At 32.0% G+C, this 26,206-nt stretch overlaps 1 protein-coding gene across 1 annotated transcript in view; it reads left to right on the top strand.

Moving 5' to 3' along the window:
* The first annotated feature begins 23,273 nt into the window (after positions 1 to 23,273).
* LOC123616141 (alpha-1,3-mannosyl-glycoprotein 4-beta-N-acetylglucosaminyltransferase C) overlaps positions 23,274 to 26,206 on the top strand; it is a 588,644-nt gene continuing 585,711 nt past the window's right edge. Inside the window, exon 1 of the mRNA XM_074375319.1 lies at positions 23,274 to 23,557. The gene's annotated coding sequence lies outside the window, so the exon portion shown is untranslated. The remainder of the gene's footprint in view (positions 23,558 to 26,206) is intronic.

The following is a 26,206-nucleotide window of genomic DNA, read 5'->3' on the forward strand; positions in this document are numbered from 1 at the left end:
TTTTTTTTTAGGATTTACTTCTGAATTTTAAGAAAATGAAAATATGAAATTGTTCATGGTGAACTTTTTCCATTGTAGTATAAGACAGCATGCTTCTGAATTATAGGAACTCAGAAGAGTGTTTTAATGTCTAATAGCCTGGGTATCTCAGGGGAAAACTTAAATTTTTAGAGACGCTCACAGTTGAGGTTTTCTACACTGTAGACTTTATAATCTTACTGTAGTTCCGCACAGGGACCATATCCTTTCTCACTTCCAGACTTCAGCATTTGTGGTCTCTTTAGTTCTGTAGATACTTTTTCCCACTCTTGAATTTAAAGTACATTAAAAATTACTTCCTCTTGAAAGCCTTCCAGAGTTCTTAGATTATTATTTCTGCATATTTTGTGCTTCTATTTTACCCTGAATTTTTCTCTATTTGTTCAAATGTTTTTAACATCAGTGTCACTTCTGACGACTTATAAGCACCATGAGGTCTGGGGACTTACTTCTTTACCCCCACAATTTCCATGCTGCCAACAACAGCATCTGGGAATAATGCATCAATATTTGTTGAGCAAATATTTAATGAATGAGTAACAACAAAGCAAACCTGTTGAGTGTGATGACAAGGGCAGGATTCTGGAGTCCAGGCAGTTTACAGAAGAGAACAAAGCTCATACAACTAATACTAGTCACCAGTAAATTTGTCCTAAGAAACCAGGTTCTCTCAATTTTCAGTCCAGTTCTAATTCTACTGCAGTGTATTGCTATAATTAATCATGATCCCCTGATTAAGTGAGTTATGGTAAACTGAGAACAAAAAGAAAGAGTTGTTTAATAAACCATTTCTTTAAAGTCGACTTTGGGGTTAATATCTGTGATCATTTTTCCTGACTTTAGTAATTCAGGTGCATAAAACTTGCTCCACAACTATAACTCATTTCTTCTTATTTACATCTCTAAAGAGCGGGAATTCCACTATTAGTGAATAATGAATCACAACAGCTGGACTTTTATAGCTGAGGAGATATATAGAGTGCTATAAATAAATCAATATTTTTATTAGTCTGCTATGGCCAAAATGTTTTTTCTCTTAAATTAAGCCTTAACGAATTTTGTAAGTGATCTTGGACTTCAATGAAAAGTTCATCAGCAAACTATTAAGGTATTCCTTTGTGAGGTATTAGAACAGAAAAGTAGCAGTGCTGGATGGCCTGCTTAGTAGAAAGAAACTTACCTAGATTTTAAAGACCCAATTTGATCTCACTCTCTAATTATGCTTTCAGAACATTTGTGACACAAGAACAGAGTAACTTTTGTTATGGTAGAGGGGATGACAGTGGGTGTGAGAAGTAGAGAAATAACACAGCATCCCTCCACATAGAGGGAAAAAAAGAAAGCATCATATCTTACATAGCCTTTTTGTCACAGGTAATGCCACTTAATAAGTGCTTCCTTTAAATCTCTAACTTCTCTCATAAAGAGGAAATAAAAAATAACAGATCAAGAGAAAAAGATTGAAAGGATATTTCTTATTTTTCATCTCCTTGCAAAGGAAAAATGTAAAAGAATTTCATATTTCTTAAAAGCTGCTTAACTACTTAGCTACTTAGAAAAGATACTCATTTCTAAAAGAATCACTGTCTAACAGTGAATCAAATAATTTTTTCCTCATTACCCTCTAGTTGGAATTTATTCCACAGATGGCATATGTTAGTTTATATCATAAGAATATCAAAAAGTAAATCCCAGTGTGGTGCTTTTTCATACCACTTAAATTTTCTTACAAATTATTTGATTATATACCTAAGCTACATTCATTTGATTATTGTAAATCTGTTTTATTTTACAGACAAAATTAAGAAAAACAGGATTAACATCTATACACAGTGCCTTTTTCATTTTATTTAAAAACCACAGAAAATTTTGTTAATGGTATCAAGGCAGAAAACAGGTGTTACTTACAGAGTATCCAATATTAGGTTTATCTCAAGCTTTTCTCCTGCAACTATTTTAACAAAAAGCAGTGGCCTAATTTCCACAGAATTTGTAGGAAAATGTTTCTCCTTCAGTACTTATATACCCAGCTCTACTCTTGTTTGAAAAAATAGAATGGACTCAGGCTGGTAACAACCGCAGAATTGACTGAATTCTGATTAAATGCTATATATTTCTCAGGTTCCTATAATATTAATTTTATTTAAATTTTAATGGTGACGTGATTTTTATCAAATTATTCAATTCGTTTTTTAAATAAGAAACTTTATTTTAATAATGAAATCTTGGTTTTAATAGTGAAAGAAAATTATATTAAAATAATTTTTTAAAAGATAACATTCTCAATAGTCAGTCGGTTGTGTGTTTTTAAAATTAACTAACCATCAGAACAAACTAACATCATGAATTTAGTTTATTTCTAACACCTGAATTGCTTCTTGTTAGAACCCAGGGGACTTAAGCTTTCAGTCTGACAAAGTAATATGTGCCCTGTCTATCTTAACCACATCCGCATTAACATAAGAAGAAAAGGTTACCTCAGTTAGTGTGGCAAAATGCTCACCTCTCTATGGTGTCTTATCTACAGTGAAGGCAGTGTGAGGGTTCTGACAGTTATTTGGTCCTTTTTGTCACTCATATTTCTCTGAAGTAACATTAGCTTTTGTAAAGACCTGATCATCTAGGACTACTTTACCACTCTCCTACATAATCTTTTATAGGTGAATAGAAATACTAAACCGAATGTATTCATTCCTTCAAAGTACGTTTGTGAAGATCTGCTCTATCCTAGGCATACTGATAGAAGTATTAATGAGAACTACTTTGCTTTTTTTCTAGATGGGGAAACATATCAAATAATTACATGTAGCAATTGAAAATTATAGTAAGAGCTAGCCCATAAAGGATGTAAGAGGGAAATGGAATTGAAAATAGCAGAATGAAAAGGAGAGAAAAAAAATCTATGGCTCTTTTTAATTACGTTGACACATCAAAGTTTAAAGTGAAGTATAACAGAAATTTTTTTAAAAAAGGAAAATGGTTCTTCACTTTCCATTACCTGACAGGAAAATTGGGAAAAGGTATATTTAATTCTGCATTTGTATTGGAATTTTTAAAAAATTGATAGAAAGAGGTACCCAAGTAAATATGGCTTTGGATTTAAAATTATTTGAACCCTGGCCTCCTCTTATTATATGGGACTTTTATTGTACTATGATAAATTCTCTTTTTACACTAAAGGCAGATATGTCATTTTTGTTAAAATCTGAGTTTATGTCAGAGTTTAATGTTTCAGAAAGATTATTCATCATATATCATGTGTGGGTCTTGACCCAAATAACTAAATTTGAAAAACTGAAACTGTTGTGAGTCAAATTGCTAGATGCAGTAAGAATATCCAGTAGTTTGTAATTTTTGTGTTTTAAAAAGAAATTCTGCACTATAATATCTTAGCTTGGTAATTGGATATTTTTTCTTTAATATCTATTTGCATTCTAATCCCACACGCAAACTTCCCCCTAAAATGCTCTAACTCAATTGAGATTATTTAGGCCATTACATTGGATTATTTTTGAAGTTGTAGTCAAAAATCACCTGTTTGATTTTTCTTATTAGTTTAATCATCATCATCACATCACTATCTTCCAAGCCAGTGCCTTGAAATTATTTTACGTTATGCCTTCTACCTCAGTCTTTTTTTGATTTAACTATTTTGTGAGTTGGCTATATGATACTATTTATTTCATATAATTTTCTGTGACATTTTCCCACTTTTTGTTTTTAATTGGTGACTTAAAAATTTCTCAACTGAAATAAACCAAGAATGTGACTAATTTTTGTGGTGACTATGAAGTAAGAACACTGTTGCAAATGTGCACACATGGAAGAAACACTATAGTGGAGTTAGGAGACCATGGGTTTGTAATAAAGTCTCATTTTCTGCTCCTGATTTCTTATTTATTAGCTTTATGACCTTGGACAAGTCACTGTGTATCTTGACAATATTGTGGTGAAGAGAATGTGATAATCAAGATTAACATAGGCATAAAGGGTTTTACAGTTCAAGGCTATAAACACAAAAAAGTGATTTCATATTAAATGCTTATTAAAATTCCTCAGAAAGTGTTTTTATCTGGGAATAGGCAAGCAGTGGATGGCTATGATTGGTAAAAGTCACTTACATTGCCATGATGATGGCCTTCATTAATTGTAAGTTGTCCTAACCTCCATAAAAACATTTATTTTTTAAACACTGAGGGCATAGTATGTATGAGTTCCTATTTCAAAAGTTGAGCTGTGGTTTAGATCACATAGAATATGATTAATGTCTGAGACTCCAGAATCAGGCTGCTGAGGTTTGAATACTGCTTTATCATTAATAAACTTTGTAAACTTGACAAAGTTTTACTGCATGTCTCAGATCATAATCAGTAAAATCAGGATATGGTATGTGTGGTATGTTTTAAAATTGAAACAATATCTGTGATAGAGGAGGAGTCAGTAAATTTTAGCTGTAACAATTAGTGTTGGTTTTGTTGTTGGTGTTATTAAAGTTTTTAAAGGACAAAAATATATATACATTTGGAAATGAGCTTTGGAACTTTAGGAAGTTATATATGTTAGTTCTACATCTTATCAATTAATAAATCACGTTAAAATTAATTAAATCTTTTCAAGCTTATCTCATTGAATTCTAAAGAGGAGCTTATTACTTACTACTATATGACTAAATGTGAAACATTTTCCAAGTTTCAAGTGGATAATGGAGAAAGAGAAGATATTTAGAGTGTTTTATAGATCTTTGGGATTTTATTTGAAGAAATAATGAATTCAGTATTCATTTAACTATGTCCAGAACTTAAAATATTTTGATCATTTTTGGATTTAATGAGGGCTCATTTGGTTGTACTAAATTCAACTGTATTATGAAGTAGAGTATCCTTAAATTTCTAATTAGACAATAGTGCAGATAATTGCCATTTAAAAGCTTATATGAATACAGAATATGAGTATTTGATACTAATTCCTAAGTATTCAAATCAAATTTTATTATATGTAGAATAGTCATTTATAAATAAATTAGACACAGCACTTTTTAATCTAAATGTTGTCTTTCCCACTTGATAAACATTGTGTTTGAGACTGCTTTCTTGAAATAAGAATATATAACTTTATATCCAAAGGAATGTGTTTCAGATGCCATTTTCTTCTTTGTAGAAAGTTCTATACTTCTGTCTCCTAGGCTAGCAAAGATAATATTGGATTGAAAACACTAAATTTCTATATGTTAAAGTTTGGATTCTTTAATAAATTGAGATTTCTTTGGGGAAGGTAATGATTTTTAAAATAATAACTATTTCAAAAAGGCTTTTCTCCTGGAAACATTAACAACTTTTTAAAAACTGTTGTTAATAGTTTCATATTGGTTTGTGAACAATTATTGAGTTTGTATAATGCGCAGTCTACTAAGTAAAGATTAAGAGAATGAGATGGAATATCATCATATCAACATTAAACCATTGAGGTCCAGATGCATAGGATCTCCCCAAGGTTGAAGTTAAGATAGGAGAATTGAGAATCCCTCTTTGTCATCAGCAGCAATCCAGTACTGGGGATGGGGCAGGAGCATACAGAGCGATCCACACAGGGACTGCTGAAAATAGAGCAGAAACACTGAGAAAAACCTTCTAGCATCCCATTCCCAGTGTAAAACACAAAAAACATGAGTCAGCTGCTGGAGGAATCTAGAACCTAAGGTGCGCTGAAGGGCTTAGATCAACCACAAAATACCAAATCCAACTTAGCTATTGACTTAACACCGGTAAGAATCTCCAAAAAGAAGCAGCATCATGCCCTTTTTAGGCATACATGTTATTTACCTCATATTATACAATATTATAATATATAGTGATAAGGAATATATAAGCAAAATGTACAAAATCTTTATGGATACAGTTTTAAGATTTTATTAAAAATGTGAAAGAATATATTCCTGAATATAGAGATGTACTATTCAGATAATAAAAAAAAACCTTAATATATAGCAGATTATAGTTCTCCCTAAAATGACCTATAGACTTAGTACAGTTGATTTAAAAATGACCAATATGTTTGACATGGCATTTCTAAAATTTCAATGCAAATGTTTAAAACTAGCTAAGTAAAAGGGTGCTTTATGGTTATTTGGTAAGACAAAGATGGAGTTGAGCAGAGAAAAAGGGACCATTTCTCTTTTATTATTGTTGTTGCAATTGTCTGGTGAATGCATGGGGAAAAATGAAGTTGGATCCTCACCTCACACAAAGTACATTTAAAATTAAAAAAAAAATGTAAATATGTAACTATATTAAGGGCTCAAAATACAAGAAACCATATTCATAATATTTACAAGGATTTCTTTATACAGGTTAAAAAATAAAGCAATAGAAAATAATCATAGATCATACAACACTGACATTGCAAACTTCTATTTGTTAAAAAGCTCTTTAAGGAAAGTGAAAAGCAATGCCACAAAGTCTCTTGGAACATGTTTAACTGTTGAAGGATTTGTTACTTCCCAGAATGTAAAAAAGAACATTTATGAATCAACATGTAAAGAAAACAAGCACTAGAAAAATAATGAAAAAAAATTCAAAGAAGAGAAAGCAAAATTGCCAATAAACTTTGAGAGATATGAATGTGTGTGTGTGCACATCAGTATGTAATCATATGTGATATAGGATGATCAGGATAATGTAGAATAAAACCTGTGTTAAAAGAAGGTGCTACTTTCTACTCACCAAATGAGCATCTTTTAGAAGGCAGATGTTGGTAACAGCAGTTATGAAGTAGCAAGCACTCTAAAACTCTGTCACTGCAGGTAGAGTGTTGATTAGTACAACCACTTCGGGAAACTGAATGCACCTACCTCAAAACTTAGAGACTAGACTCTTAGTTGTCTGATAGAGAAAACCCTCTATACCTCTGCACTGCACCAGCTAATCTATAATATATATGAAATGAATGTAAATGTCAACATATTTTCTGTTTGTCTTGCTCTAAACTTGAAACTATTTAAATATCCATTAAGAGTATGAGTAATTTGTCATTAATTCATACAATGGACTATTTTTAACAATAAAAATAAATTACAGCTACATATATAATGAGTAAAAGAAAGAAGTCACAGAAACATACATACAGATTCCATTTACGTAAGACACAGAAGTATGCAAAACAAAATACTATATTGTTTAGTGGTGGTTAAAAAAGGGAAAATATAATTTGTAGACATTAATGTACATCTTTACCTCTGCTGGATGGGGGGAGGATGAGATTCACGAAGAAAAATAGTGATTTCTGAGGTGTAGCAAACCTGGCCTGGATACCATCATATTGTTACTGTCATAAGGCTTTATTTTATTACTTTTCACAGTGTATACGCACATTTTTACGTAGTCTTTGTTTGCTGCATGTTATTTTTAATTTACACTTGGTAACTTTTTCATACAATAATATATGCTTGCTTATGTAAATATTGCATAAAATATAAATTTATATACATTTAATAAATTATACTTATTTATATATAGTGTATGAACATTTTAGCTATTAATTCACATATCACTGTGAATTTTTAAATTTTCAACTATATAGTTTAATGTAAATAAATACACTTAGTGTTAAGTAGTACTTAAATATAAAATACAATATGTCAAATAAAAGTATAAATGTATGTAAAACAAAAAGACAGCCTATGGAATGGAAGAAAATATTTGCAAAATATAAGACTTGACAAGGACTAAATTTCCAGAGTATACAAACAGCTCATACAACTTAATAATAAAAAAACAAACAACCCAATACAAAAATTGTCAGAAGACCTAAACAAGCAATTCTCCAGTGAAGACATACAAATGGCCGATAGGCATATGAAAAAATGTTCAATATCACTAAATAGCAGAGAAATGCAAATCAAAACTACAGTGAGGTATCACCTCACACCAGTCAGAATGGCCATCATTCAAAAGTCCACAAATGATAAATGCTGGAGAGGCTATGGAGAAAAGGGAACCCTCCTACACTGCTGGTGGGAATGTAGTTTGGTGCAGCCGTTATAGAAAATCGTATGGAGATTCCTAAAGATATTAAAAATAGCCTTACCGTATGATCCAGCAGTCCCACTCCTGGGCATATATCCAGAGGGAACCTTCATTCAAAAAGATACATGCACCCTGATGTTCATAGAAACATTATTTACAATAGCCAAGATATGGAAACAACCTCAATGTCCATTGACAGATGACTGGATAAAGAAGCTGTGGTATATTTATACGATGGAATACTACTAAGCCATAAAAAATGATAAAATAATGCCATTTGCAGCAACATGGATGGACCTGGAGATTGTCATTCTAAGTGAAGTAAGCCAGAAAGAGAAATAAGAATATCAGATGATCACTTATATGTGGAATCTACAAAAAAAAAAAAAAAAAAATGACAAGCGAGCTTATTTACAAAATAGAAACAGACTCATAGACATAGAAAACAGTTTTATGGTTTTTGGGGGGGAAGGGAGTGGGAAGAAATAAATTAAGAGTTCGAGATTTGCAGATACTAACTAATGTATATAAAATAGATAAACAGCAAGTTCATACTGTGTAGCACTGGAAACTATATTCAATATCTTGTAGTAACATGGTGAAAAAGAATATGAAATGTATATGTGTGACTGAAGCATTATGCTATACACCAGAAACTTACACAACATTGTAAACTGATTATTTCAATAAATATATATAAGATAATTCCATCCTTTACTAAAAAAGTATAAATGTTTGAAGTTATATAAACATTCTTTTATAGTTAATTTATAGCTATTGAGTGTGTACTAAATGCAAGGACTACTGGTATATAGGCACGTAGAGTTTAGTGTAAAATACGGTTGAAAACACAAAACACTTGCCTGAAAATTTAAAAATAAAAATAATTAGATATATTTAATAAATAAGAGCATCTTAGCAAAAAGTACTTTTAACACTAGTTGTCATTTAATCATATTAATGACAAAACCATATATCCATTATTTTCTTTGAAACATGGAAGATGTCATTTTAAGAAATATTAGAGTTAATTATATATAAGTATTCATTGTAGCTTTGTAAATTTGTGATTATTCTTATTCATGTATGGATATCTAGCATAAAATCCTCTACCATATTCATATTTTTTCTTTAGTGAAATAGGCTAAAAGATATAGAGTTAGTTAAAATTTCTCCATAAAAATGAATAAATTTGGGGCTAAAAATCTGACATGGGTTATAAAGACATTACTAGAAATGGAAGCAGAATAAATCAGATGGACTGACACATTGTTTGAGGAAACTGCTATGTGAACTCCCACAAAAAATATGTCATGCTGACTTTCATGGAGAAAATAATCTGAGCTCTGTGGGTGACAGTTTTGGGGGTGGATAGAGGAAACAATTTTCAAAATATTACATGTTCTACCAATAAAATTATTCTACATGTGCTGAAGAGTTCTTCTGGATATGGTAATGTGATTTGACTGTAAAACAATGAATATGAGAAAGAATGCACACGCATACCTACAGGATCCTTTAGTGTTATTTCCTTAGACTGAGATGTGGACAACAGTTGTTAGAAAACATATATGCTGTATGTCTTCAGTGCCATATGAGAATACTTTCAAAAGGTAAAGCTCTATGCCATTTCACTAGTGGGGAAATTAGGCTCTTCCGCTAGTGTGGCTCCCATCTGTTGTAGCTGTGCAGTAGTAGCAGGACTGTGTTTACATCAAGCATGCACAGTGTAGTAACAGGAATCCAGTGATTGAATTTAGCATTTTGGTATCACTGCCAATACTTTCTGGTTGTGAAAACTTACAAAATTGCTATAAATTATGTTTAATAAGGGAGTATTTCCATGGGGTGTAATTTGCTTGAAGAAACTTTGGAACATAGCGTATCTGTTACTCTGTGAATCTTATTTTGTAACACCACACTTTTTACCTTTTACTCTTCAATGCTCAAAGCTGTCAGAAGCCCTACTAGCAAAAGCAACTAATTGCATTCTCTATCTGCAAACCTAGTCAAGAAAGGGCAAACTAGCTTTCTCTCAGAAGTAGAAAATCATCTCCAAAAGGCAGAATCCAGCACAAAAATAGTTTTTATTAGTGTCCTCCCCACCAACACATGCTTTTTAAATGGTTTTAATTAAGGTGGTTCTAAGGGAGAAAGCTTTATAGTTTATAAAGTATGGCAATAAGGGATGTAAGTATTTGATGCACCTTAACATAGCCTTAAAAATTAATGAACCAGACTGTAAAAGCAGCAATTGTTTAGCAGTAGAAGTATACTTAGCAGAATGCACAACAAACCTACACACAATAGTTAACACTTGGCTGGAAAGAAGAGTAATGATTTAAATATAAAACTTACCACAGATATGTAACATTATATCTGATGGAAAGTTCCTTTCAGAAACAATTTGAAGCATCAGTGATAAAAAATAATTTGGGTATTAATTTGATGTATATGAGATGTTTTTACCCCTTAAATAGAATCTTTTTAGAATTCCTCTGTTTAATCAACTAAGGATGGATACTGGTCATAGGCTAAATTTCAATATATCATATTATTATAGTTAGTATAATAATATAGATTGAATTTGGCATATATATGCATAAAATTATATAAATGTACTCCCTACATGTATGCAAATGTACACATGTACACGAAAGATAGTTCCTCTCATACAACTAATATACACTTCTATTTGATACAAGTTCTTTCTAACTAAAATCTGGTACTTACTAGAAAAATAATTATTTCTAGTATGCGATCTTAAAACATTTCAGGAAGTTTTATAATCTTGTGACCTGTGAAAAGTTCTTTTATGTATTTAAAATTGTAATCATGTAAAGCAACCTGGATGCATTCACATATAATTAATCAAAAACAGTGCATGCTATATACTGATTTTTTTAATAAAAAATCTATTTTTGAGCAGCACTATATCAAAATTTGAAAATTTTGAGGAGACTGAAAAGTAATATACTTTTAAAAATAAAAATAATGATATTTTCCTGTAAATGATGAGCACTATGCTTAATGGATTGTTATTAAAAATTAGGGCATTCAGAGATGTGATTTGAAAAGTGGTGTGTGAGACAGAGATGAGAAACCTCTAATATTCAGTGATGAGTGCTGTGCTAATTAAACTGCACAATCAAGTAATGTCAAGGATTTAACGATTATTATGCAGCTGCTTCAGAATGAGTGTGGAAAATGAGTGAGGATTAGTTATTGTTTACTGCGTGTTAACCCCTTTAAAACTTACATATACTCAAGCTGAATAGTAAGCAAGCAGGAGAGTAAGAAGAAAGCACTACAGGCTAGCCCATTTTCTCCCCAGTTGGAAACCCCTCTTTCCATCTTAATCCAGTCTTCTTATTTGGTCACTTGAGTTTTTTTCTTCAGTACCAATCTACTATTTCATTAAATGTTGTGGTTGGCAATTACTCCTCAGTTTCAAATTCCAAAAATTATGGCTATTACAAGGTACTAGCCTCCAAATCCCATTTAAGACCCAAGAGTTCACCACAAACCCACCGTACAAAATTCCTTTACAAGTATAAAATGCAGCAAGATAAAACAGGTGCTTAGAATACCATTTGACTGTGATTCTCTCTCTCCACTTGCGTTAGTGGCTTTAGTAAACTTTTTTTTTTTTGGGGGGGGTGGCAATCCTTAGTAGAGAAAACATTTTTTTTTTAATGTAAGGCAAAATTGCTTTATTATTTGCAGCCATAAAGTTGGTGGTTACATTTTGCCTTAGCCATTGAAGACTTGAACATCTTTATCATGCATATTTATGAAAAGGTGAACTGCAGACGAAGTTGAAAATCCCTCACATTTCTTCAGAATGACTGGGTACCAGAAATTTTAGCTGTAAACAAAGAACTTGGTTCATTAATGGGTTTTTAGCTTATGACATCAAAGCAAAATCCAGAGAAGAAAAAATTGACAAGCTGTTCTTTATTAATATTAAATAACTATCTGCTCTGAGGAAGACACTGTTAAAATAATAAAACTGCAAGGCAGATACTGGTAGAAAATATTTGCAAAACACATATTTGATAACTCATATACAACATATATAAAGAACTCTTAATCCACGATAAGAAAACAGCCCCATTTAAAAATGGGCAAAAGATCTGAACAGTCACTTCATCAAAGAAGACATACAGATAGTGAACAAGCACATGAAAAGATACTTAGTATCTTTTGTCATTAAGGCATTGCCAATTAAAACAGCAATGAGATGCTATTAGGATGGCTAAAATCAAAAAACTTATGAATTACTGGTGAGGATGCAACAACTGAAACTCATTCATTCCTGTGGACATTTTGGAAGACTGTTCTATCGTTTCTTATGAAGCTAAAACATAATTCTATAGTATAATCCAGCAGTCACTCTTCTAGAGATTTCCCCAACTGATTAGAAAAATTATGTCCCAAGAAAAATATTCTGTGAATCTTTATAGACATTTTATTCATAATCAAAACAAACTGAAAGCAACCAATATGTCCTGTAATAGGTATTGAATGGATAAACAGCCTATCGGTGCCTCAATGCAATAGAATATTTTTCAGTGTTAGGAAAGAATGAGCTGTTAATCCATGAAAAGACATGGATGAATTTTAAATTCCTATTGCTAAGTGAAAGATGCTATAAAAGGATACATGCTGTATAATTCTAGTTATATGGCATACTGGAAAATGCAAAATTATAGACTATGGAAATATCAGTATTTTCATCGGTTTCAGGGGCAAGGAGAAAGTTGAATAGATGAAACATGGGATTATTTTTAGGACAGTTTTTGTAAGTATTTAATGGTGAATACATGTTACTACACATATGCCAAAACACATAGAAATTTAATGAACAGAGTGGACATTGATACATGTAAACATAAAATTGGAGGAGGATCAGGCATCCCAGGATGGAATAAGAAATTGACCACCACTCTAATTCATTATAAATGCTTGTAACAATATCATGGAAAAAGGGATTTAGGGGGAAAAAAAATGCTGACCTAATTAAATTTGGAAATGAGTAGAGTCTATATATAAGCACTGTACTTTAGGTGATAAATTTGTTTCCATAGGGGGTGCATGTTAACAATTCTGATACCACTACACATGTATAATGGATTTAAACAATTAAATTCTGCTTACTTGCAGCAGATGGGAGAGAAAAAGAATGAAATAACAGTGGAAGGAATTAGTATAAACTCATATGTAGCTAATGTAGACACATTGTTAAATAGAGAAATATTTATCAACGTGTATTTACATGTGTTGGTAAACACATATATTCCCTTGCTTTACCAGCTGAGAGGACTAAGAAGCAAGAGCACCCCAGTAACAATGAACACTCCTCGCAGCCAGATATTGGTTTCTTAATATCATTCTTCAATAAAAAGAACCAGGAATCCTTGGGAAAATGGCTGATTGTAGGATGGGGTAGGAAATACACAAATTAGTGTAGAGCATTTTATAGTCCCAGAAAATAAGTTCTCAAAAAAAATTTTTTCCACAATGTTGGGGATATGTCGAAAGGACACAGGAGCCAACTGAAATGCTCCCTATCTCCAAAGCTGAACAATTTGAACAATAAAATTAAGTAGCACCGGATTATCACCTAAAGTTTAAAATAAATATGAATCCATCCTGATATAAATGATTAGCTAAATGAATAAATTGAGGTAAGACAAATCTATGCAGAAAATTTCCAGACAATTTATATAGATATTCTACCCTCAAGGAGAGGAGAGTAACTTCCTGTTCCCTAAGTGTGAGTTGTGCATGATGACTTCATTCCAATACAGTATGACAAGACACGTTTTTAAAAAGAATAACTTTAGAGTGAAGAAACTTGACTAACACTACTTCTGTCAGTTGATCAAGGTTAACATCAGCAGTGATAAGTCGTGTCTATCTTACGGACTCTTGACATAATAAGATGAAAATGACACTTTACCCCTATGGTCTTTCATGAGAAACCCATAAACTGAGGTTAATCACTAGAAAAAACACTAGGCAAATCCCAAATAAGGGGCATTGTACAAAATACCTGACCAGTACTCCTCAAAACTGTCAAGATCATCATCAAAAACAAGAAAGTCTGAGAAGCTGTCATAATCAAGAGGAGTCTTATGAAACATGAATAATAATGTGAAATGTGGTATCCTAGATGGACTCCTAAAACCAAAAAAGAACATTAGTTAAAAACTAAAGAAATTTGAGTAAATGGTATAATGTAATGTATCAATATTGGTTGGTTCTTTAATTATGATGAGTAATCCATACTAATATAAGATTTTAAAAATAGAGAAATTGGTTGAGAGATTATATGGGAACTCTGTAAAATCCTTACAATTCTTCTATAAATCTAAAACTGTCCCAAAATATAAAGTTTATTTTAAACAATAGAATCAAAATAGGAAAATAATTTTGTAGTTTTAATATTATGAATATTCTGCACACATTAGTGACAAATTAAGCAATATACATACCCCTTAGATTTTTTAAGGTGTCTTTTGCATGTGGATTACCTTCCCAATTTCCTTATTACAGCTACATCAGTGTTTATTTACTTAAAAAGAATCAAGTATTTATTCTTTGAGAGCACATTGTTAATTAGGATGTTTTGGAAATTTTCAACTGATGCTATGGGTAGTGTATTTTGCCAGTAAGATTGAATTTGAAATGGTTGGGATAATAATTAAAACTTCCTGTAAGCATATTAATACATTTAGAATGATAACTTGGTAGTGCACATATAGTTAAAATGAAGGATTGTTGGTGCTTAGCGCCTAACTGGAGAGCATAAACTCTGTGGTTGATGATCACTATTTTTTATTTCTTACCTTTCAAAATTGACGTGGTGATTCCAGGTTTAGCATGTTCATTTAACCAATTATGTGATTCAAATTCGATAATGTGAAAACAGCAAAGTGTTCTCTAGGGTCACTGGCATATCTGCTTGTACAGCTTCTGAAATAGCTTCCACATTTGAGAACTTTTGGATGACTTTCTAAAGGCCTTTATATATTGTTTATAGCCTGTTGAATTTTGAAAACATGCTAGAGAACTAGAAGCAGTTTAACAGTTTGTATGCCCCTTGTGTGTTTTGCACGGCTATTTTCAGAAGATTGAATGAGACTTTCCCTAATATACGATGCTTCTTCACTCTGCTGGTGCTGAAGAATACAATTGACCTTGCTCTTTTAAGTACGATATAGCCAGCTATCGTTATGAAGTAATTTTATTTTCTCATCAAATTTGCTGCTCCGCAGTATGTTTAGTGACTACCAAATCCCTGCTCTGGATTCTTAATTGCTCTTTGTTTATAACTGTCTTATGTCATATCATATTTTGCCTTGTGTACAGTTATTTCCCATTTGATCAATTTTAAGCTTTCTTACTGAATTGTTTCTAAGATCTTACAGGAATAGTTAGTATGTTTCTTATTTTATTACCTGGAGTGCCTTAACACAATGATTCAATGTAATTATTAAAATTTTTGTCTGACTGGAATATACTATGTAAACATATTGATAGTTCCAGTTTTTTTCCATAGATGAAAGCATAGTATGGTTTGATGAAAGGAGTACTAAACTAAGAATGTTCATTCTAGATCTGTCACTGACTTCGGGGAAGACAAAATACTAGGAAATAAAGAAGAAGGGGTTGAAGTACATGATCTCTGAAGTTCTTTCACAAATTTAAATTTATATAATTTTAAGATATCCTTCTGAAACATATCACTACAACCTTAAAGACAGGCTATAAAAATCTCAGAAAATACTATGAAATGGTTTGTCTAGAAGCTCTCCAGCTCTCCCCTCAGTCATTCGGCAGTAGGGAAGAATGTACTGTTTTCATGGTTATCACACTCAGCTTTCTCACTCATCTGGGAGAAGATCCAATAAAGTTGGCTATTGGTGTATAACTTTAACATTTTTTCCCATCTCTCTATAGTAAAATAAACCTTTGCATAACCCCAAGGATTCCTGCTTTATAATAACAAGAAATTATTCCATGTGTGGCCTTTGACCTTGAGCATGGCCTTGACAGCCTTTTATTTGAAATTACATTATTTTGCCTACATGAAGTTCATAGTTTTCTCTTATACATTTGTACTTTTTTAACTTTGAAAACTGGCTCAAATATTTTTTGAATCATGAAAGAACATAGATCATGAAAATAATAAATTTTTGAGATTTACACTGGAATGTTGTGTTTTGACAACAAAAAATGCTGTAACTGTCACTTTAAAATTAAAGATATTGTTTAATATCTTTCATAACTGACTTAAAAGCTTACATCTAACACAAACCTTATTGATATATAAACTATTTAAACTATTTTATTTGTACCCAGGAATGTATAAAACTATTCTTATATGACATACATGCATTCAGCAGTTCTAAAAGCCAGAAGCAACTCATGTCTTTTGAATTGGAAATGTGTTGCCACAATTTTCTCTCTATATATATGTTTATTTTAATTGAGGAAGTGTGTTGTTTATTTTTTATATGGTGCTTTAATAGTTTATATACCGGCACAAGGAGTATCAGTCTGGCAATGGAGTTTAAGTGTTCTCTCAAATTGTATTTACCTATCTCATAAACTACTTAACACTAATTTAAAAATGCTTGTAAGTAGTTTAACAATTTAAAAAAAAAAAGTTTCTGACAAAACAGTATATTGTTTATAATAAAATCAAACCCTCTTGAATCAAAGATGTCAGTTCTAATAGGATTAGTATTACATTTTTCTCAAGCCTTTTTTAAGTACCCTATTTTCATGGAAATCAGTAATAATTCATGAATAGGTAACTGGGCTGAAGCTCTTATCTTTAGTGTTTGACTATAAAGGATAAGTGAGAAACTCATTTATTTAGGAAGAACAAAATATAGTTTGCTAATCCTACTGAGTTTTTTTTTTTCAAAGTCAGGTTTCACATATTTAAAGAATTTTGATATCTCATGTCTTTTGCCTTAAGCTATGTGTGAGGTTTCTGTCATTGACTCTATTGATGGAGTCTTTGAAGTATTAATATTTCACCTTCCTAGAATACTCCAGATACTTGCATTTATGCTCTTTAGTCCACATTATGATGTATAACATGAAATGCTGTCAATTTTAATATAATTACCAAGAATATTTCACCTTGAATGAAACAAACAAAAAAAAGATAACTAATTTTTACTTAGTCAAATTACTTTGAATTTACAAATAAACAAAAAAGTTTACTTTTAGGAAATAACAGAATGAAAGTTCTTTCATATAGATTTTAATTTGTAATATTATTATTAATTCCAAGGCCTATCATTGACTCTCTTGTTTTTTAAATATATTCTCACATTATTTTTGTAATGATTTTTAAAATTCATTTTCCACTGAAAATATCTTTTGAAATAAATTTGTTATAATTTTTGAATTTTAAATTGTGATAAATTAGCATAAATTTGCCATCTTAATCACTTTTAGTATATAGTGCAGTAGTGTTAAGTACATTCGTATAGTTGTGCAACCAATATCCAGAACTCATTTCATACTACAAAACTGAAATTCTGTGTTTGTATGTATAGGCTCCATATATTTTTATATATATACAAGGAATTATATACACACATATATATAGATTATATATTCATATATATAAAATTCCTTACATGTATATGCATATTTCATATATAAAAAATTCCTTATACATATATGCATATTTCTTGCATATATTCCTATCATAGAGACTGGAGGGAGAGATATATCCTTAAGGTGTTAACAGTAGTGGAATTTATGCATTATTCTTCTTACCCTTTATATTCAAATTTTTTTACAATAAACTTATAATTCTTTTCTGTTAAAAAAATACAATAACACTTTTGTTTACATTTAGACATCTACATTCTTAATACAAGAAACTTAATATTTCATCCGTGTTGTAGCATGTGTCAGAATGTCCTTCCTTTTTAAGTTTGCATAATATCCCATTGTATATATATTCCATATTTTGTTTACCTATTTATTCATCTTTTGATGAGTAGTTGGGTTGCTTCCACCTTTGGTCTATTTTGAGTAATGCTGCCATGAACATGAGTATACATATATCTGTTTGAGTACCTTTCAGTTCTTTTGGGTATATATCTAGAAGTGAAATTGCTAGATTACACGTTAATTCTATTTAAAAAATTTTAAGGATCTGTCATACTGTTTTTCATAGCAACTGGACTATTCTATATGCCTATTAACAGTGCATAAGAGTTCTCCATATTATTGCTGATACTTGTTTTCTGTCTTTCTGATGGTAGCCACTCTAATGAGAGTGAGATGCTATCTCATTGTGGTTTTGATTTTCATTTCCTTAGTGGTTAATGATGTTGAACATATTTTCATATGCTTATTGACTATTTGTATATCTTCTTTAGAGAAATATCTATTCAAGATCTTTGCCTGTTTTTTAATTGGATTGTTTGCTTTTTCATTTTTGTGTAGTAGGAGTTCAGTTTATATATTCTAGATATTAACTCCTCATCAAATATAGAATTCGAAAATATTTTCTACCATTTCATGAGTTGTGTTTTCTATCTGTTGATTTTGCTATTTGATACATAAATTTTTAAGTTTTACATATTTCAATTCATCTATTTTATTTTCTTGGTGATGCTTTTATTATCATACTCAAGAAATCACTGACTAATCCAATGTCATGAAGCTTACCCCTATGTTTTCTTCTAGGAGTTTTACAGTTGTGGCTCTTACATCTAGGTATTTGATCCATTTTTGAGTTAATTTTTGTATATCGTTTATTTGTTCATCTTCACTCTTTTACATGTGAACATCTAGTTTTCCCAACACCATCTGTTAAAAAGACTATCTTGTCTCTATGGACAAGGGTGCCATGGTCTTGATACCCTTGTCAAAAATCAGTTGACAGTATAGATAAGAGTTTGTTTCTGTGCTGTGTATGCTATTTTACTAATGTCTATTTTTATGCCAATACCATACTATTCTGATGACTGTGGGACATCCAGTTTTAATTTTTATTTTCAAGACTGGCTATTTGCATTCCCTTGAGTTTTGATATGAACTTTAGGATAGATTTTTCTGTTTTTGAAAAAAAAATGCCATTGGGATTTTGACAGGGATTGCATTGAATCTGTAGATTGCTTTTGGTAGTATTGATGTCTTAACAATATGAAGTATTCTAATCCATGTACACAGGATGTCTTTCCATTGATTTGCATCTTCTTTAATTTCTTTCAGTAACACTTTGTATTTTTTTAGTATACAAATCTTTCACCTCATTGGTAAAGTTTGTTCCTAAGTTAAATATTTATCATATGTTTTTAATGTAAGTCTGTATTTCTCTTCATACAATGCTTGTATGAAGCTATGTTGAAAAATAAATTAATACTCTTTCTAAAATATTTATATGTTTGACTTATGTCTCTTTTATTTACAAGCAAGATATTATGTCTGTGTTCATTTCTTAATTTTATAATGTTGCAGCCATCCCTTGTGTTGTAAGGTCAGTCACCCTAATAAATTATTAAGGATACGTAACTTATTAAAATTTAAAAATCTATAAATGTTGAGCTGATTTTGTTATAAAATAAGCCACATTTTTGGACTGCTACAGATAAACAAAATCAAACTAAAAGAAAACGAATTATTTAAAAAATCATAGAGAGTGACAAAATAAATAAATCTCCTTTCTGATTATTGCTATTAAAAATAACTTTTGAATGACAATGTTAATTTTGCTGTATATTTAGGTTCTTTAATATTTTAATCAAAATTGTAACTTGGGGGGAAAAAAGTATTTTTCAGTAGAGTTTGCAGAAAATCATCAGTTCAACAATAAGAAAACAAAAATTAAAAAGCCAATATCTATGTAGACCTACATCACAACTATTCAATGTACATCAAAAGCAACTCCTTTCCAGAACTTAGTTTTACATCATGTTAATTAAATAAATATGAAAATGAGAGTGTCCATCAGTTGGAGAAAATTTTAGGATACTTCTGAAAAGTAAGGTAGTTTCATAGTTTTTTTTTTTTTTAAATATAGCAAGAGATTAGAAAGAAGGAGATAAGGGAGAAATGGTGCAAGACTAGAGAACAGAAAGAATGATGAAAATAGAAATAGAAAAATAAATAGAGAAAAATATGAGAATAAATAGGAAGGAAAAAATAGAGAAACAGTAAAAGTGAGAAGTAGAAAGATATAAGTGAAAGTATTGGGACAAAATAGGTGACAGGGGGAGAACTGAGACATAATATCCACAACCAGCTCAAAAGACATAGATATACAGGAGCATACAGAAAATGAAAATCAGGAGTAAATTGTTAAGGAAGAGAGAGAGAAGAAGAGAGGAGAGGGGATGGGCGGGGAGGGAAGAAGAGATTCCAGAAGAGAACATATATTTTACCTGAGAATTGACTTCATTGAGATGGTCACCAAACCATTACTTAAGAGACAAGCAATAACTCAGAGAACAAAATTGACTATGATGCAGTCAGGATGGTTTCAAAGAGAAAATAATATTTAACAAAAATATTCCATGATATAAAGGATTTCTTTAGTTACATAGTTCTGGTGAGAAATTCTAACTAGAAGGAACAGCACGTACAGAGGTTTTAGAGGTAAAATCCAATAATGTGGTTTATTAGTCTTGTTTTCTTTACTTGGAATCTGGTCAGGGTAAGTGTCCATTGAGAAAGCTATACAGTCAGGTCCAGCAGTTGGGAAAGGTCATTGTGGGGATGTGCCCTGTGAGCTGGACCTGCACAGTCCAAGGCTCCTCACCTCTTCCTGTCCTTGAAATGTACCTCCTCCCCAGTGTTCCCACAGTGGGAGCTGTTTCCAGGGATGCAGTCTTGAGAGAGTAGTGTGTTCAGACCTTCTGAATAAGAGGTACTGATGGAGGAAATTACTTGAAACAGGTAGATAAGTAAAAGATTCTTGCCATTATGTAGGTAAGAAATAATGAAAGCTAGAAATAATGCCATGAAAGCTAGATATAACAAAAGATGTTTAAAGAAGGTAGAAGCAATGGATAACAAACTGCAGAAATAAAGGAAGAAGGCATAAATAGTATGACTTCTAAGTGTCTAGCTTGGCTAACTCTGTGTGGTCATGATTTTTACCTGACTGGCATGACATGAAGAGTGATCTTTCTGTAAATGCAAATCCGATTATTTATCTTCCCCATTTAGGAACCTTCAAAGATAATTCCAGACTCCTTTATATAGCATACATAACTCATTATCTCTCCAGACACTTCTCTTTCAGTGCCCTTTATACCTCACTCTACAGTCCAGCCATACTGAACTACTCTCACTTATCCAAACGTAATATGCATGTTTTCCTTAGGGCTTCCTTCTCAGTGTCTGGAAATATTTCTTACCCTTTTAACCAAGGCTTACTGGGCCTTTTCTAAATGTTACTTCCTACAAGAAACAATTCCTAATACTCCAAGATTAGTTGAGGTATCACTCATATACAATTGCATATGGTCCTGAATTTATCACTGCAATGTAGTGTTAGTAAAATCGGGACTATCTCCATGGAGGTAGACACCTGAAATCTTTGAAGTGTGCTTTGCCTAGTTCACTACTGTAATTATCTGTTACATTAACTGGAATGCTCAATGCACATTTGAGCAATGTAGTTGGATTTTCAATCAACTGTCAGTTATTAGATATACTAGCTTTTATCCTTTTTCCTTGGCTTTATTTATCTTCACTAAACACCTTGGTCATTTTAAAAATGGCAGTTGAGAGTGACATATAGCCCTCTTCCCTCTCTCTCTTCTTTTCTTCCTTCCTTTCTCCCTTCCTTTCCTTCTTTTTCTTTCATGGTCTCTGAAAATCTGCTGGGTAACTATAGTTCCCAACTCGGATGCTGAAGCTGCTTCATTCCAGCTCCCTTATGTTTTTCCCCAGCAATAGCTGCAGAGTTGCCACTTCTGAAGAGGGAGAAGGGCTGGAGGCATTTGCTGTGTGGTATTTTGTTCTGTTTCTCCTCTTTCTTCCCCCACCTCCCCCTTCCTGAGTAAAGTGATCTGCTTTAGCTACAGGGTGTATGGAGGAAAAATAAAATTTGATTTACTTTTTCTGTTGTCTCCAGATGATTATATTGTCATTACCTCCCTCACAATGTGTATACCCTGTTTTTGTTGTGGAAGCAACAATTTGTTTATGTATCAAATAATCAGACATGGGCCATTATAAAATACCATGTAGAAAGGCATAGAAAGATAAGATTGGGTTTTTCAGCCAGCATTTTAAAAATGTACATATACTCATGGATTATGACTCTTTTAAATGCTCTTCTTGATAATGTAAACATTGTTTCATGTAGAAAATTCAAGTAAAGAATTGGATCTGAAAATTTTGATAACTCTTTTTTGTGTTTTATGTGTTGTCAGTATTCCAAATAGAATGTTCTAAGTCTCAAATCCAAAATATTATTAAAATTATTTTTAAAAACCCAATTTAGGGGAAAATTTTCATATCACAACATATCATTCAACTGAAATAGAATTAAAAATGACTTGTTTTTATTTAGAAGGGAATAATTTATGAAGCTTGGTTTTATTGGAAACATCTTATTTTCTTTAGGAGGCTATTCAAAGAGACAGTGTTTATGTTTGTGATCACATATTTGGAATCTACACTCCCTTTTTTATTTTTATATAACTTCTGCATTTTAACTAATGTTTTAAAAATATATACTTCTAATGGAACTGCATTATAATAAGTGATTGTTAATAAAAAGTTATTTATATAGAAATACTGCAGTTTAAAACAAAACCTTCTACATATTATAAAATGCAATAAAATGGCTTTAGGACCTAAACAGAAAATTTCCTGTACATAAATGGTCATTAAAACTGCAAAAGGAATGTGATTTAACATGTCAGCTGAAAACTTTAAAATGTTTCTCTCAGATAGAAATGTATATAGCATGATAGTATGGATTCTAGACTGTAGTTTGAAAGAAAGCAATGGTGAAAATGAGTTTCATGCCAGTAGACACTTTAAAAACTAGATATAGCAGCAGTCACATTAGCTTAGATAATGGGAGAATTTTTCTTCATTGAAAATGCTCTGTGTCGCTTAAGAAGAACTTACTGAGGCAGCCTGCCATCTAGCTTTTTCACAGAAAAACAGGCTTACAGACTGCAGATGAGAGAGTCTGGAGCAGAGACAATTTTAACTTAGCCATTCCTAATTTATCTCAAGCATATTCAATTCATCTTCACTGCTCTATGCACACAGGAACACCAGATTGCTGTCCCTGGGGAACAGAATGCAACCGGGGATCTAGAGAGCTGTCACATTCCAAGAAATATTTAAATTGTGCTGATTTTCTTCTGGAGAACTGAGCCCAGGGAATGAAACTCTCCATCAAGTCAGAGCTTTGCGGGCAATAGATCAGAAGATATTGCCAGTTTTCTAATGGATTATTGTTATCGGGCAGGTTTTCTCTGAAGGTACGTAGTCATTTTCTCAATTCATTACCCTCTTCTATTTATCAGGTAATGATCTAATGAGCTGGGGATCCAAACCTGTAAAAAAAGAGAAAGATGTTAAGTAGTTGGTATTGACTGAAGAATGACACCTTATTGCTGCAATGTTTATAGGTGAACAATCTGATGCCTTCACTGAAGATTAGTAGGGTATAGTTTGAACTGCATTATCAGCAAAAACAGGCAAAACCAAAACAAAACCGTGCTGCAGGCTGCATTATCATAAGTTCATATTCATTCTCTTGAGGATTTTCTTTTGTAGCTGCAATGTATACTGAAGGGAAAAACAGATTTTGAAAACTCACTTAACCTTATATATGTTTTAATCTTTTTACATAATCATGATATTTTCTCCATATATTCCCAAATACAAAACTTTGTCTCAAATGCTGTTATTAATTTTGGTGTCATTGATGTTTATGATATGTGAATGTATGAATGACAAAAGTATTTAAAGAAACTCCAGTAGGAGCCTGGCAGCTCTTTATTTTTGAGTTCGGAATAATCTTACTAAAATAAGTGGCTACAGTTTTAGTTAAATGTGCATACTATAAAGATGTACTATTCAACTTTGTTCTGTGACATGAAACCCTCCCTACATCTATAGAACTACACGAAACTATTTAGCAAAGTAAAATGTTAAAAGCTGATAAACTTCTGAATGCTAACTGAACCAACACAAATAGAGAAAGCCTTATCCTAAAGTGGAATTTAGCTTATTATACCTATAATATATTAGAACAGGAAGGGGTGACTTCTGTGTGTATTTCCCAAAAGTTAAAGATGTGTTTCTAAGGGGATGTTCTTGTCAGAGTGAGTAGGGGTGTGAGACAGAAACCAAGCACATTGCTAGTCACAGTGAGCTTAGGAAAACTGAAGAAATATTTTAGAATGGGATATGGGGGCTTCAGATGCTTCTCAGTGTTTTATTATTGTGTAAAGAGACTCAGTGAAACCTACTGCGGTACTAGTATTTTTCCATGTCAAAAATGGCTGTGAGGATAGGTGGAGTAGCCAGGACGTGTGACCTGGAGTGTGGTGTACCTGCTGCTGTATTTGGCCTGGAACACAGACTTGTGGAACCATTAATGGGTTAATCACAGGCTCAGGAGAGGAAATGGTGGCTGAGCTTCACAAGAGCACTTGTGAAATGTGTTCTAATTTCTTTAGAGTATTTGAGAGACTATTAGAAGAATAAAGGAGACGGAGAAGAAAGACTGAGTACCCAAACAGTAACTTAAAGTGCATTCTCTCTTATCCTCAGAGGGATTGTAAAAGGCAAAAAAATGGAAGAGAGGAAGGAGAATAGAGTCCTCAAAGAGTACTTTTAAGTGCTTCTTTTTTCATGAATCTTACAAGAACTGAGGAGCAGGAGTTTAAAATCAAGGTTTCCCTATGGATTCCTCCATTTTACATGCTTTTTCTCTCCTTCATAGAACATTTTCCCTCCACTCACTTAACAACAACAACAAAAGTCAGCTTACTCACAGCCTTTCTCCCCAATAACTTGTAGCTCTAATTTAAATCTACAGAAATGTGCTCTCTGAAACTGTATTCACTCCTGAGAGTCTGAGTTTTACAGTCCAGTGACTTATGAATGCCAAAGGATAAAGTGATTTAACATCTTTCATCCTTTTTTTTTAAATTATTATCACAACTGGCTCTTCTGAAAGTCTCAACCTATGTACAAAAAAGGGCACAAGTAGTAAAAAAGAAAAAAGGAATAACTTCAGGGAACATATTTTATTTTCTTTCAGAATAAGATAATACCAATAGATAACGAAACAATTCACTTCATGTTTAGGTATGGGGAAGAATTGACAGTAGCTTACAAATCAATCCTTTAATTTACATTTTGGTTTTAGATGAATATAACAAATATGAAAATCAGGAGGTGCAGTTTCACTTGTCAAATTGTAATAAAAATTTTTATTGCCGTAACCTCCTATTAACTTTTTCTACCACAATCATGTTAGTGTCTCTTGCCTCCTTGAAGGGTGCATTCACTTACCCTGCTATCTAAATCTACTCAGCTTTCAAGTCAGGTGCTAAAATGTGCTTTACTTCATCTTATGGTGAGTTCATTGCAAAATATATTACTATAATTTCATTTTATTGGTTGCTGTTAAATATTTAATATTTATTGAGTGCCCATGATATGTTTGATGCTTAAAAACAATATGTAGGAAGAAAATACATAATGATATTTCTCCCAAATCAGCCAGTTTATTAATATTTCAAGATTCCTAATTGGTGCCCACAGAGGAAGACAATTAAGGCTTACTCTTTAGTGGTTACTTACGTGCATGTAAGGCACGAAAAGTCCTATATGCAGTCAATAAATTGCATTCAACTTTACTGAGGATCCCAGACTAATCATCTAGTTATTTTCAAATTCTCCCTTAACTCTGTTTCAGATGTCTAACTGCCATTATAGACAGAGCATTGGATTGGGAGTAAGACAAACTGGTTTAAACCTGTTAAGTAAGTGTGTGTAGGCTCATTATCTCCTCTATACCTCTATCCCATCAGTGCTATAATGGCCTTAACAGTGTCTACTTTTCAGATCCTTGTGGATAGTAGAGAGCATACATATTAAGTAACAAACATATA

Source organism: Camelus bactrianus, chromosome 12 (assembly GCF_048773025.1).
Source record: "Camelus bactrianus isolate YW-2024 breed Bactrian camel chromosome 12, ASM4877302v1, whole genome shotgun sequence".
Lineage (NCBI taxonomy): Eukaryota > Metazoa > Chordata > Mammalia > Artiodactyla > Camelidae > Camelus > Camelus bactrianus.